The following is an 11,307-nucleotide window of genomic DNA, read 5'->3' on the forward strand; positions in this document are numbered from 1 at the left end:
CACGTTATTTAAAATCTGAGCCCGTGCAGGCATTTATAACATGGAAATAATGACACAAGCTTGGAGCTTGGGTGTAACTGCATTATCTTCCCTCCTACCCTGCCTCCCTTCCCTCGAGGAACCAAGAAGGCAAAAAGATGCCAGGCATCTATTTCCAGGGCAGGGAGAGGTGGTCACGAAGGATGACGAGCGCCGGGGACAGAGCTGGGTCAGCTTTGTGTGGCCTGGATGCAAGTGGAGATATTTTTCTATGAGGGCTTTGTTCCCTGGGGCCCAACCTTTTTAGAGACTGAAGCTATTTTTAGCCCACGTTTTTATGATTCTGCAGGACAGCTGTTTCAGGCAAGTATGTAGGCCACTCTGTGATATTTGGAGTCATCATTTTAAGGTTAGGGAGTGGGTTGGGGGAAGACAACGAGAATAACTCCTGAGTTTCTAGATGCATCGTTGGGAGATTTACCCCTACCCTGCAGAATGCTGCAGCCCCCATTTGCTTTGTGGCTATTCTGGAGCTTCTGGAGGGACCAAGCTGATAAACATCCTTTTCTGCAGGGTAGGGGAGGCCTTGCCACTTGGCATGGGAGATCTTAGTTCCCGGACCAGGGATGGAACCTGTGCCCCCTGCAGTGGAAGTGTGGAACCCTAACCACTGGACCGTCAGTGAAGTCTCCAGAGGAACACTTGCTACACTTCAAGTTGAGAGTGTTTGTCCTCTTCCAACGTTTTTTTTTTTTTTTTTTTTTTTGCCATTCTGCTTACCAAAACCAAATCACGGTGGAGAAAAGTTTGGTGACACTCCTGCCAAGGAGGCTGTGGGAGGTGGGCTTACCCACAGCCACAGGAACAAAACCAGGACAGCCTTCCTGGAGGGCACGCTGACAGTATTAAATTTAAAAAAGGACTCGGCATTTCTACTTTTTGTTTCTTGTCATCATTTTTAATTGTAAAATACACACAACATGCAATTCACCATCTTTATTATTTTTCAGTGTTAAACACATCCACACTATTGTGCAACCATCTCCAGAATTTTCTTACCTTGCAAAACTGAGACTGCACCTACCGCACAACTCCCCACTCCCCCTCCACCGAGCCCTTGGCACCCCCCATTCCACTCTGCATCTTTGATTTTGACCACTCTAGGGACCTCAATTAAGTGGACTCCTGCAGCTTTTCTCCCTCTGTGACTGGCTTATTTCACGCAGCATAAGGTTCTCGAGGTTCACCCATGTAGCATACTGCAGACCTTCCCTCCCTTTTAAGGCCGAAGAATATTTCATTGTATGTATATTATCAGCGTTTCTACTTTTAGGACTTTCCATTAGAGAAACATTCCTAGAAGTACCCAGATAAATGTCCACTTCCAGAGCCTCCAGGAAAGTGCAGAGTTGGAGACAACTCAAATTTCAAATGGATACCTTGAATATGGGTCAAAAACTCATGCTGAAGAGGAGGCTCTATGGTTCAATCCACTTTAGTAAAAACAAACAAAAATAAAAGTGAATTCCAAATTGCTGCTGGTGGTGATCTTGAGTACTCTGTAAGACCTGGGATTTTAAAAATAGTTTGGAGTCTATGTGTGGTCACAAAGAACAATAAAGATATTTTTGGAGATGAAAACAGAGAGGAACAGGAGGGCACACATCTGTTGCTCAAAGAGGTGGTCAGAGAGGAGCATGCTCAGTCCACTCATGTGCTTACAAAGTGATATTAAGAGGTGATGATAGGGATCTCCCTGGCGTTCCAGGGGTTAAGACCTCACCTTCCAGTGCAGGGAGTGTGGGTTACATCCCTGGTGGAGGAGCTAAGATCCCACATGTCTTGGGGCCAAAGAACCAAAACATAAAACGGAAGCAACACTGTAAGAAATTCAACGAAGAGTTTTTTTTAATGGTTCATGTCATGTCAAAAAATCTTTTAAAGAAAGAGGCTATGATAATCCAGTAGGAAAGGATCCTCTTGGAGACACCCCTTGAGGTCCCATAGGTCTAGCTCTGTCCTGTGCTGTTTATCCAGCTGACCCCCGTCCAACTGGTGTGCATCCACAGGCAGTGGTAATAAGAGGGCACCTCAGCTTCTAAGGGCATCCATCAGTTACACCTTGAACTTTATTACCTGACCCTGCTATGGCCTCTTAGTAATCTTCGCGCAGGTATACTTCCGGAGAGTATCCTTGCCCTTGAGTCTCCCAACCGATGACGTCTTCCTGCTACCTTCCCTGCCTTCTTTCCTGAGCTTCGAAGACACGCTCATCTAGCTCTGAAGCTTGAAAAGTGAAAGTGAAAGTAGCTTAGTCGTGTCAGACTCTTTGCGACCCCAGGGTCTATACAGTTCATGGAATTTTCCAGGCCAGAATACTGGAGTGGATAGCCTTTCCCTTCTCCAGGGGATCTTCCCAACCCGGGGATCGAACCTAGGTCTCCCACATTGCAGTGGATTACTAACTGAGCCACAAGGGACGCTCCAATGGAGTACCTCCCTGCCGGCTCACACTGGCGAGTGAGTGCCCACAGCGACCCCATGAGGCAGGTGTCGGGATCACACCCATTATGCAGATAAGAACTGAGGCTGCGAGAGCTCCATGTAGCCCCGCCCCTCAGGACTCACCTCTCCAGCACTAGCCTGTGGGGATCGCGGGTAAGTTTGCTTCAGTTGTACAAAGACAGACAGGGTGGTAGTTCTCTTGGGATAAAAAACACTTTTCTTCCATTTTCTATTCCACCAATTTCCTCCCTCTTTCAGTTTTCCTTCACATAGATGTCAGCATGTCCCCAGTTTTCTGGAATCGTTTTGACTATTTTGACTGCTCACTTTGCAGGTGGTTATTTGGCAGTGGGGAGTTGGGGAGAACCTGTTTTTTGTTTTACTTTTTTGTTGTTGTTTTTTTTTGTTTTTTTTTTTTACTTTACAATACTGTATTTGTTCTGCCATACATTGACATGAATCCACCACGGATGTACATGCGTTCCCAAATGTTTTTTGTTTTAAATCACTGCTCACAAAGTCCCTTTTCCTGGCTGATAGCTTCAGGGCTTCTTTCCCACCAAGGCTCTGGTCACGTTGGCCCAGGAGCGGAGCCCCCGGGGACAATACAGGGTCAGTCACAACCGAGGGAGGGAAAGAGCCTCTCACCTGGAATGTTCCTGACTTCACAGAGGAGGAATCAGAACAGACCAGGTTGGTGCGTTTTTCTCTTTTACGCAGAGCTTCTGGGTCAGAGTAAGGAGGAAACACTTTATCTACCCCCCCCCACCCCACTCCCCATTGAGGCTGTGAGATGGCTGAACAGCTGGACCAAAGTGAGAAGATGCCGTCTGTCTTCCTGGAGATTCTGTTCCGGATGCCAAACATCGGAGTCCTCAGAACTAACTGAGAGATGGCTGACTTTATCCTCTCAGCTCATCAAAAGTCAGGTTAGAGTTTTCAAGGAGATCTGGGTTTGTAATAGAAACACTTTCCAGAAGAACTCTAATCTTCCTCCTATCAAGGATTTTCAAATAAATTTTTTAAAGAAGCGGAAATCCTATTTAGAACAAAAGTAGACTCTGGAAATGTTAGTCTGTCAGGCTGACTGCTGGAGGCGGAAACATGGCCTGTCCCCAGGCCCAGCTGTGAGTAGGCAGGACACACGTGTGTATGTGTGCATATGTGTGTGTGCATGTGTGTGTGTGTGTGTGTAGAGGAGTCAGGACATGAAAGAAGGTGCATGTGGCTGAATTTCTCATTCCTTCTCTCCCTTCTTTGTGTTTAACTCAAAGGAAGAAAAGTGCACAGGCTGCTTGGAGGTGTCCAGGTGGAACGAAGCCACCGCAGTTTAGTTCAAGTGAACTGCACTCCGCAAATATATCTGAGAAGCAGTCTTTGCCAAGGGAGAAACATTGTTTTGTCTGCCCTTTTTATAGGAGATATTTGAAAAAGTCAAGTGAGAGCCTGCAATCTGAAGGGTCTACACCTCCTTCTTTTCCACCCTGCAGTGACGGGAGTAGGTGAGTGGGGTGGGGTCGTCAGGGAGGGGCAGAGAGAGTTCTGCGTAGCGGGGAGGGGACAGTATGTTTGGCTTAAGGAGGGGAGAACTAGAGGGCTTCGTGACTAGGGCTGTCTCCCCACTAATGATAATCAGGTCTGCTTGGGGGTGCTTACACAACAAAAGTGTATTTTCTTGGTTCTGGTGGCTCCACAGCTGAGATGAAGCTGTTGGCAGTTTGGTCTTTCCTGAGGCCTCGCTTCCTGGCTGTCTTTTCCCAGTGTCTACACACGATCTTCCCTCTGTGGAACTCTGTCCAAATTTCCACTTCCTAAAAGGAAACTGATTCTACTGGATTAGGGTCCAACCTAACGACCTCATTTTACCTGATCACCACTTTAAAGACCTTATCTCCAAACACAGTCACATTTTGAGGTACTAGGAATTAGGATTTTAACCTATGAATTTAGGGGTGGGGTGATGCAGTTTAGCCCACGGGACTGGATTAAGGCATAGCTTTGTGAGCAACTCTTGAAGAAGAGGTAACCCAGGTGGCGCTAGTGGTAAAGAATCCACCTGCCAGTTCAAGTAACATGGGTTTGATTCCTGGGCTGGGAAGATCCCCTGGAGGAGGAAATGACAATCCACCCCAGTATTCTTGCCTGGAGAATCCCATGGATGGAGGAGCCAGGTGGGATACAGTCAAAAGGGTTGCAAAGAGTCAGACGCAGCTGAGCACAGGGCACAAAGGCATCAATATCTTAAGGAAGAAATTTGGTTGGACCATTAGCCTCAGTTGTCAAGCCACAGAGAGCAGAGCCTGGGATAAAAGTTTTGACTGAGCAAAGGGGACCGAAGTCTTTAGTCATCTGGTCAACTAGGATGCTGCTGGTGCAGGAGGAGCTTGGACAGCTGGCTGGCGGGGGCAGGGGTGGATAATAAATGCTGTCCTCTGAGCTCTGCCTTCTGCTTCTCTTTTGTCTTTCCTGATGTTTCCCACAGAACATCTCCTTCACGCCTGCGGCCTCAGTTTCTCTGGTGTGCTCATCATTTCTCCATCACATCCTCCTGTCTCAACACCTCTTCCAAAGACCTGCTGATCCCTTCTTAAAGTTCAAGGTGTAGGAGGTGCCATCTTTCTGGGAGTCAAGTCTTCTGTTGCTGATTATGTCATTTGCTTTCGTTTTTCAGAGACAGCATTCTTTCAACCGTATCTTGACTTTTTCATTACTAGTAATTTCCATTTGTACTTTTCAACTTTTGTTTTCCCAAAGACGAAGATAAATAGTGTCTGTTGCTGCAAGACCTTTGATTGATGTTAACCTTGTTTTGCACCAGAGATCTCTAGCAGTCTGAGGCACCAAGCGCTGCAGACACGAAGGCATCCAATGAATCCCACCCGTTCCTTGAAACAAAAGTCATCCTGCTGCCAAATACTGTGGAATTATATAATTATCAGTTTTGCTTTGTTAGATAATTGTGCTTTTTAAATGCTTTCCTAAAAATAGCTTTACCAAAATCTACATTTTCTACCTTCTCTGAAACTTAGGGATGATTGGAGGGTTGTTTTTTTTTTCTTTCTTTCTGATTTTATTGTTGCTGAAATGCTTCACAAATGACATGATTAAAAATGAACCAGAACAAAGTTAAGGACATTTTTTTTTCATCCTTATTCTCCTCTCTGACACAGAAGAGGCTTTTTCACTTCCCTGGGTCTCCTGCTCTCCACCCACTCGCAGTGTAAGTGGGATGGTCTAAAGATTCATGGAACGCTTGCAAAATTCTTGAGATTTCAAACTGAGAAGGTTCTGTGCAAGTGTGGAAAACAAAGACCAGAACTCCACACAGAACAATGGCTCTTCAGACTCGGCCGTGACTGCCCTGCCCTGCTTTCGTACTGCAAAAATAGCTATGTTTCCGTCTCTTTTTGTTTGTTTTTAATATGCTTATTTGATAATTTATTCTGTTTTTAAATTTCAACAACCCATGGGAATTTAGATCACACCATTTACCAACTTTAGTTCAAAAAAAAATCATCACAACTTTCAAATGTTACGAAGCATGACATTAAAAAGTCAAGATTAATAACAATAGTTTCAGATCACCTAGGAGAAGAGGGTTTTTTTCCACCACCAGTGTATCTAACTGTCAGCTTCAATAATAGGCCATCATAACTCCCTCGTTGTTTTCTTCTCTAACTCTTTGCTTCTACTAAATCATAATTTTAGGAACAGAGGATCCTTCGAGGCTGCTAGGTCAACGGTTTTACTGCCCGGGGAGCCCAGGAGGGTGAATGTTTGAACCTGGAGTGGAGCACTGCCTATAGCCGTGTCCTGCCCTTGACTAACTTGGCCTCTGAGACAATTTCTTCATGGTCTGGTGCAGTGTTTGAATGTGACTTGTCAACCTAATTGATAATATGATAATGACTTCTTTCTCTGATGAATGAAGAAAATAAACATTGAGAAAAAAATTCGTACTTGGTGATTAAAGTCTTTTATACCAGAGTTCAACCTCCCTGTGAAATTCTGATATCTTTTTTTTTTTCTTTTTTTTGGCCACACCATGTGGCATGTGGGATCTTAGTTCCCCAACCAAGGATAAAACCTGTGCTCCCTGCAGTGGAAGTGAAGAGTGCTAACCACCTGGACCTCCAGGGAATTACTCTGATATCTTATTTTGGATATTTATGATTGTGATACATCATTAGCTTTGAGGCTAGAAGCTCAACCATCTCTAAAATATTGAAAATGTCACTGCCATTTGCCACTTGGAATCACGTGCTAAGTTGCTTCAGTTGTGTCTTATTCTGTGCAACCCTATGGACTATAACCCGCCAGGGTCCACTGTCCATGGGATTCTCTGGGCAACAATACTGGAGTGGGTTGCCATGCCCTTCTCCAGGGAATTTTCCTGATACAGGGATAGAATCCTAGTCTCTTATGCCTCCTACATTGACAGTCAGTTTCTTTACCACTAACGCTACTTGGGAAGCCCACTTGGAATGATAAAAGAAGTCTTTCTTTACGTATCAGTTACAAGAAAAAAAAACATTTTTATAACCTCATCCTCCTTTCCATAATTTAATGGAAGCACACTTCTTGACTGTGATCTTACTTGAATGTGATTCATACAAACCATGCTAAACAGAGTCTTGTTGCCCCTTTCTTCTCACTGCATGCCGAGAGAGTGGAGGTTAAGTCACCGTGAATTGATCATGTTTGCCATTTTCACTGGCTCCCTCCACCGGATACAACGACCAGAGGGCACGCTGATGGTCAGTCACTGCCTGTCTTCTGCCAATAAAGTTGTGTATGGATTGGCCTGCAGGAACATGCCCTGAACTATACAGATACGCTCTTTTTTGCTTCATGTGTGGCTGATGTTCCATCAACCCTGGTTCAACACTTGTTTTCCAGTTTACAACAGAGCTGCCCAAACAATCTCTCATCCCGGTACATGAAAGTCATTGAGAGCTTCTCCCTTGTGAATGTGCCATGCTTTGGGTCTGACACTGCGTCCACTGTTTCCCCGTCTATTTGCCATGAAGTGATGGGTCCAGATGCCATGATCTTAGTTTTCTGAATGTTGAGGTTTAAGCCAACTTTTTCACTCTCCTCTTTCACTTTCATCAAGAGGCTCTTTAGTTCTTCTTCACTTTCTGCCATAAGGGTGGTGTCATCTGCATATTTGAGGTTATTGATATTTTTCCTGGCAATCTTGATTCCATCTTGTGCTTCATCCAGCCCAGCATTTCTCATAATGTGCTCTGCATATAAGTTAAATAAGTAGGGTGACAATATATAGCCTTGGCGTACTCCTTTCCCAATTTGGAACTAGTCTATTGTTCCATGTCCAGTTCTAACTGTTGCTTCCTGACTTGCATACAGATTTCTCAAGAGGCAGGTCAGGTGGCCTGGTATTCCCATCACTTTAAGAATTTTCTACAGTCTGTTGTGATCCACACAGTCAAAGGCTTTGGCATAGTCAATAAAGCAGAAGTAGATGTTTTTCTGGAACTCTCTTGCTTTTTCAATGATCCAATGGATGTTGGCAACTTGATCTCTGGTTCCTCTGGCTTTTCTAAATCCAGCTTGAACATCTGGAAGTTCATTTTTCACATATTGTTGAAGCCTGGCTTGGAGAATTTTGAGCATGACTTTACTAGCATGTGAGATGAGTGCAACTTTGCGGTAGTTTGAGCATTCTTTGGCATTGCCTTTCTTAGGGATTGGAATGGAAACTGACCTTTTCCAGTCCTGCGGCCACTGCTAAGCTTTCCAAATTTGCTGGCTGCTGGGGGCCAGCGTGAGGAACTCCGCCCATGGCAAAGGTCATGAGGAAGGAGGCTTGGCATACGCAAAGGCGTGATCAAGCCTCAGGAAACCCCCTGTTCCTGAGCATCTACCCCAAAACCAGAGTTTGTTTTATGCTCTCCCCCATAACCATTTCTCTCGGAGAAGGAGTTAACTTGCAGCTCCAAGTCAATAAAAATTCCTGGGCATGACAAGAGTGTTTCAGCTTACGGACTCCTCTGAAGGTTATCTAGCCCATCTGTATAGGTTCGTCCGGCCACATGTGATTGTTTACAGCCTCCCAATCTGAGAGGCACGAGATGTTTTAGACTTACTAAAGGCAAATTCTTTTGGGGAGTTGGAAATTATTAGTATAGTGGGTTGGTTAGGAATTATATTGGTGAAGGGTTTTTCATTTGTTGTGCCAATAATTGCTGCTAATTCCCTGCCCTGGGTGTGACAAGGATGTCTTAGGTCAAACCTCTCTGCTGACAGACTAGCTTGTGTGACAGGATTATCCATACTCCTGCCACTATGCACATGATTGTTTACTACCTCTTAACCATAAACAGCACAGAGAGTTTTGGAGTATTTTGAGAGTCTTGATTAGCATAGGGCTTTTCTCATTGTTGAGTCAATGATTGCCGCCAGGCCTCCATATCCTTAGGCACCTGGGAATATATTAATCAATGTATTTGGAATATAGAAAAGGAGATACAGTAGTTTTTAAGGTTAGCAATACTAGACCTTTTGAGTTAATGAATTTTCTCTTTTGTAATAGATCACTGTACTTTGTTGTAAATCACTGTGTCCTTGCTATGTAAAAATGTAACTTTATCATTATCTTAAGACTAAATAGATATTAAGGGGAACATTGGTGAAAGGATTTTCATTTGTTGGGTTGATGTTTGCTGCTAAATCTCCATGTTCCCTGCCCTTAAAATGAATATAACTAGCATATAGGAGAAATAAGTATTAACGTTTAAGATTAATCATGTTAACCTTGGGTTAAATAAGTTCCTTTCTTGATTGTAACTCACTATACCCTCACCCTATAGGAATGCAACTTTATTTGGAGGGTAGTGCCTGGTTTAAGAAAAAACACCCTTGGAAGAAATAAGTTTTTTGGTTATCAGAAAGAAAGGATCATAAAATGTCAGCAAGTCTCGTGGCCAGAAGATGATGTAATATCCCTAAGACCTTTTTTTTATACATTTATGTGAAGCACCTGATTTTGATAAAGGTCAGGACTGCTGACCCCCGAGTGACTCTGTATTCATCCCTATGTGTAACAAAAGGTATATAAGCAAACCCAAAAATAAAGAAATGGGATCAGTTTCCGGAAAGACTGATTTCCCCATGTCGTTTCTTTCCTGCTCCCCGTTTTTCTGGCTGAATTACCAAGTTATTCAGCCTCTTTTTCTCCACTAATTTTCCTACTACACTATCCGTTTCTAATCTCTCTATATATCTGTGATTAAATATGTATTTTTTCCAAGGACGCCGACACCGTCCCCAACTTTGAATCACCCTGGATCCACTGGGGCTGGACCCCGGCAGCTGGCATATTGAGTGCAGCACTTTCACAGCATCATCTTCCAGGATTTGAAATAGCTCCACTGGAATTCCATCACCTCCACTAGCTCTGTTTGTAGTAATGCTTCCTAAGGCCCTCTTGACTTCACATTCCAGAATGTCTGGCTCTAGGTGAGTGATCACACCATCGTGGTTATCTGGTCATGAAGATCATTTTGTATAGTTCTGTGTATTCTTGCCAGCTCTTCTTAATATCTTCTGCTTCTGTTAGGTCCATACCACTTCTGTCCCTGGTGTAAGGAGTTCAAAATTGAGTCACGCACCAGTGTAAAATGAAGATAAATTGTTAGTTGCTTCAGTTGTGTCCGACTCTTTGCGACCCATGGGCTATAGCCCACCAGGCTCCTCTGTCCATGGGATTTCCCAGGCAAGAGGATACTGGAATACTGTATCCAGAATACTGGAGTGGGTTGCCATTTCCTCCCCCAGGGGATTTTCCCAACGCAGAGATTGAACCCGAGTCTCCTGCACTACAGGCAGATTCTTTACAGTCTGAGCCACCAGGGAAGCCCTAGAGCCCTAGTCCTTTTCTTCAACCATTAATTAATTGGTCATTTTCACACTGGAACATATGACTTATTCTGGGGCAAGTGGGGAGAATTTGGTTTACCTGTAACTGTGGTTCTGTCACTGTGCTTAGTTTGACAATTATAAAGTTATAGATGACTTCCTGCCATCTGTTTGAAAGTTTCAAAACAGACAATTCTTGAGCATTAGGGGTCCGTAGATTGCTTATGCAATGATGATCAGATTTCACATCTTCACTGTCAAACCTCCTACTTGTTTTTTTTTTTTTAATTTATTTTGCTTATTCATTCTGTTTTTGTTTTCTGGTGGTGGTGGGGTGGGGGGAGCCACTTGTGCAGCTTGCAGGAACTTAGTTCCCCAGCTAGGGATTGAACCTGGTCACTCAGCAGTGAAAGTGCCGAGTACTAACCATTGGACGTCTGGAGAATTCCCCTCCTACTTGCTTTTTTAAAACAAATAAGCAAACGACTTTTCTGACTGTGTGAAATGACATCCTAGTCACTTGTTCCAGCACAGACAGATTCACATTTACTGCTTTTACTAGAATCTTCACTATTTACATTTAAAACATTTAGAGTTGCAATGTATATAATACTACTTTCTTTACTACTTTTAGGATTCTATAAAAGGCTTCATATAGCCATGAAGATTCAAGGGAAAGAAATAATATAATTATCCCTTAAGTAGCTAGAGCTGCTGTTGGAAACTAAAGATGCTCTATCAAGATTATAGAATGAACTTTCAACTTTTAAGCATTAAAAAAAAAAAGCTCAAGACTACATTGAAAAAATAATGACACCCAAGTTAGAGACTAGGAAATAGTGACTTTATATGTCATCACAGTCTGGTGAGTTCTGCACCAACAGAACTCTAGAATTAGGTCTGGTATGGTGGTTAATAGAAATTCTAAGGTAATCTAGATTT

The sequence above is a fragment of the Ovis canadensis genome, chromosome 19, assembly GCF_042477335.2.
Source record: "Ovis canadensis isolate MfBH-ARS-UI-01 breed Bighorn chromosome 19, ARS-UI_OviCan_v2, whole genome shotgun sequence".
Taxonomy (NCBI): Eukaryota; Metazoa; Chordata; class Mammalia; order Artiodactyla; family Bovidae; genus Ovis; species Ovis canadensis.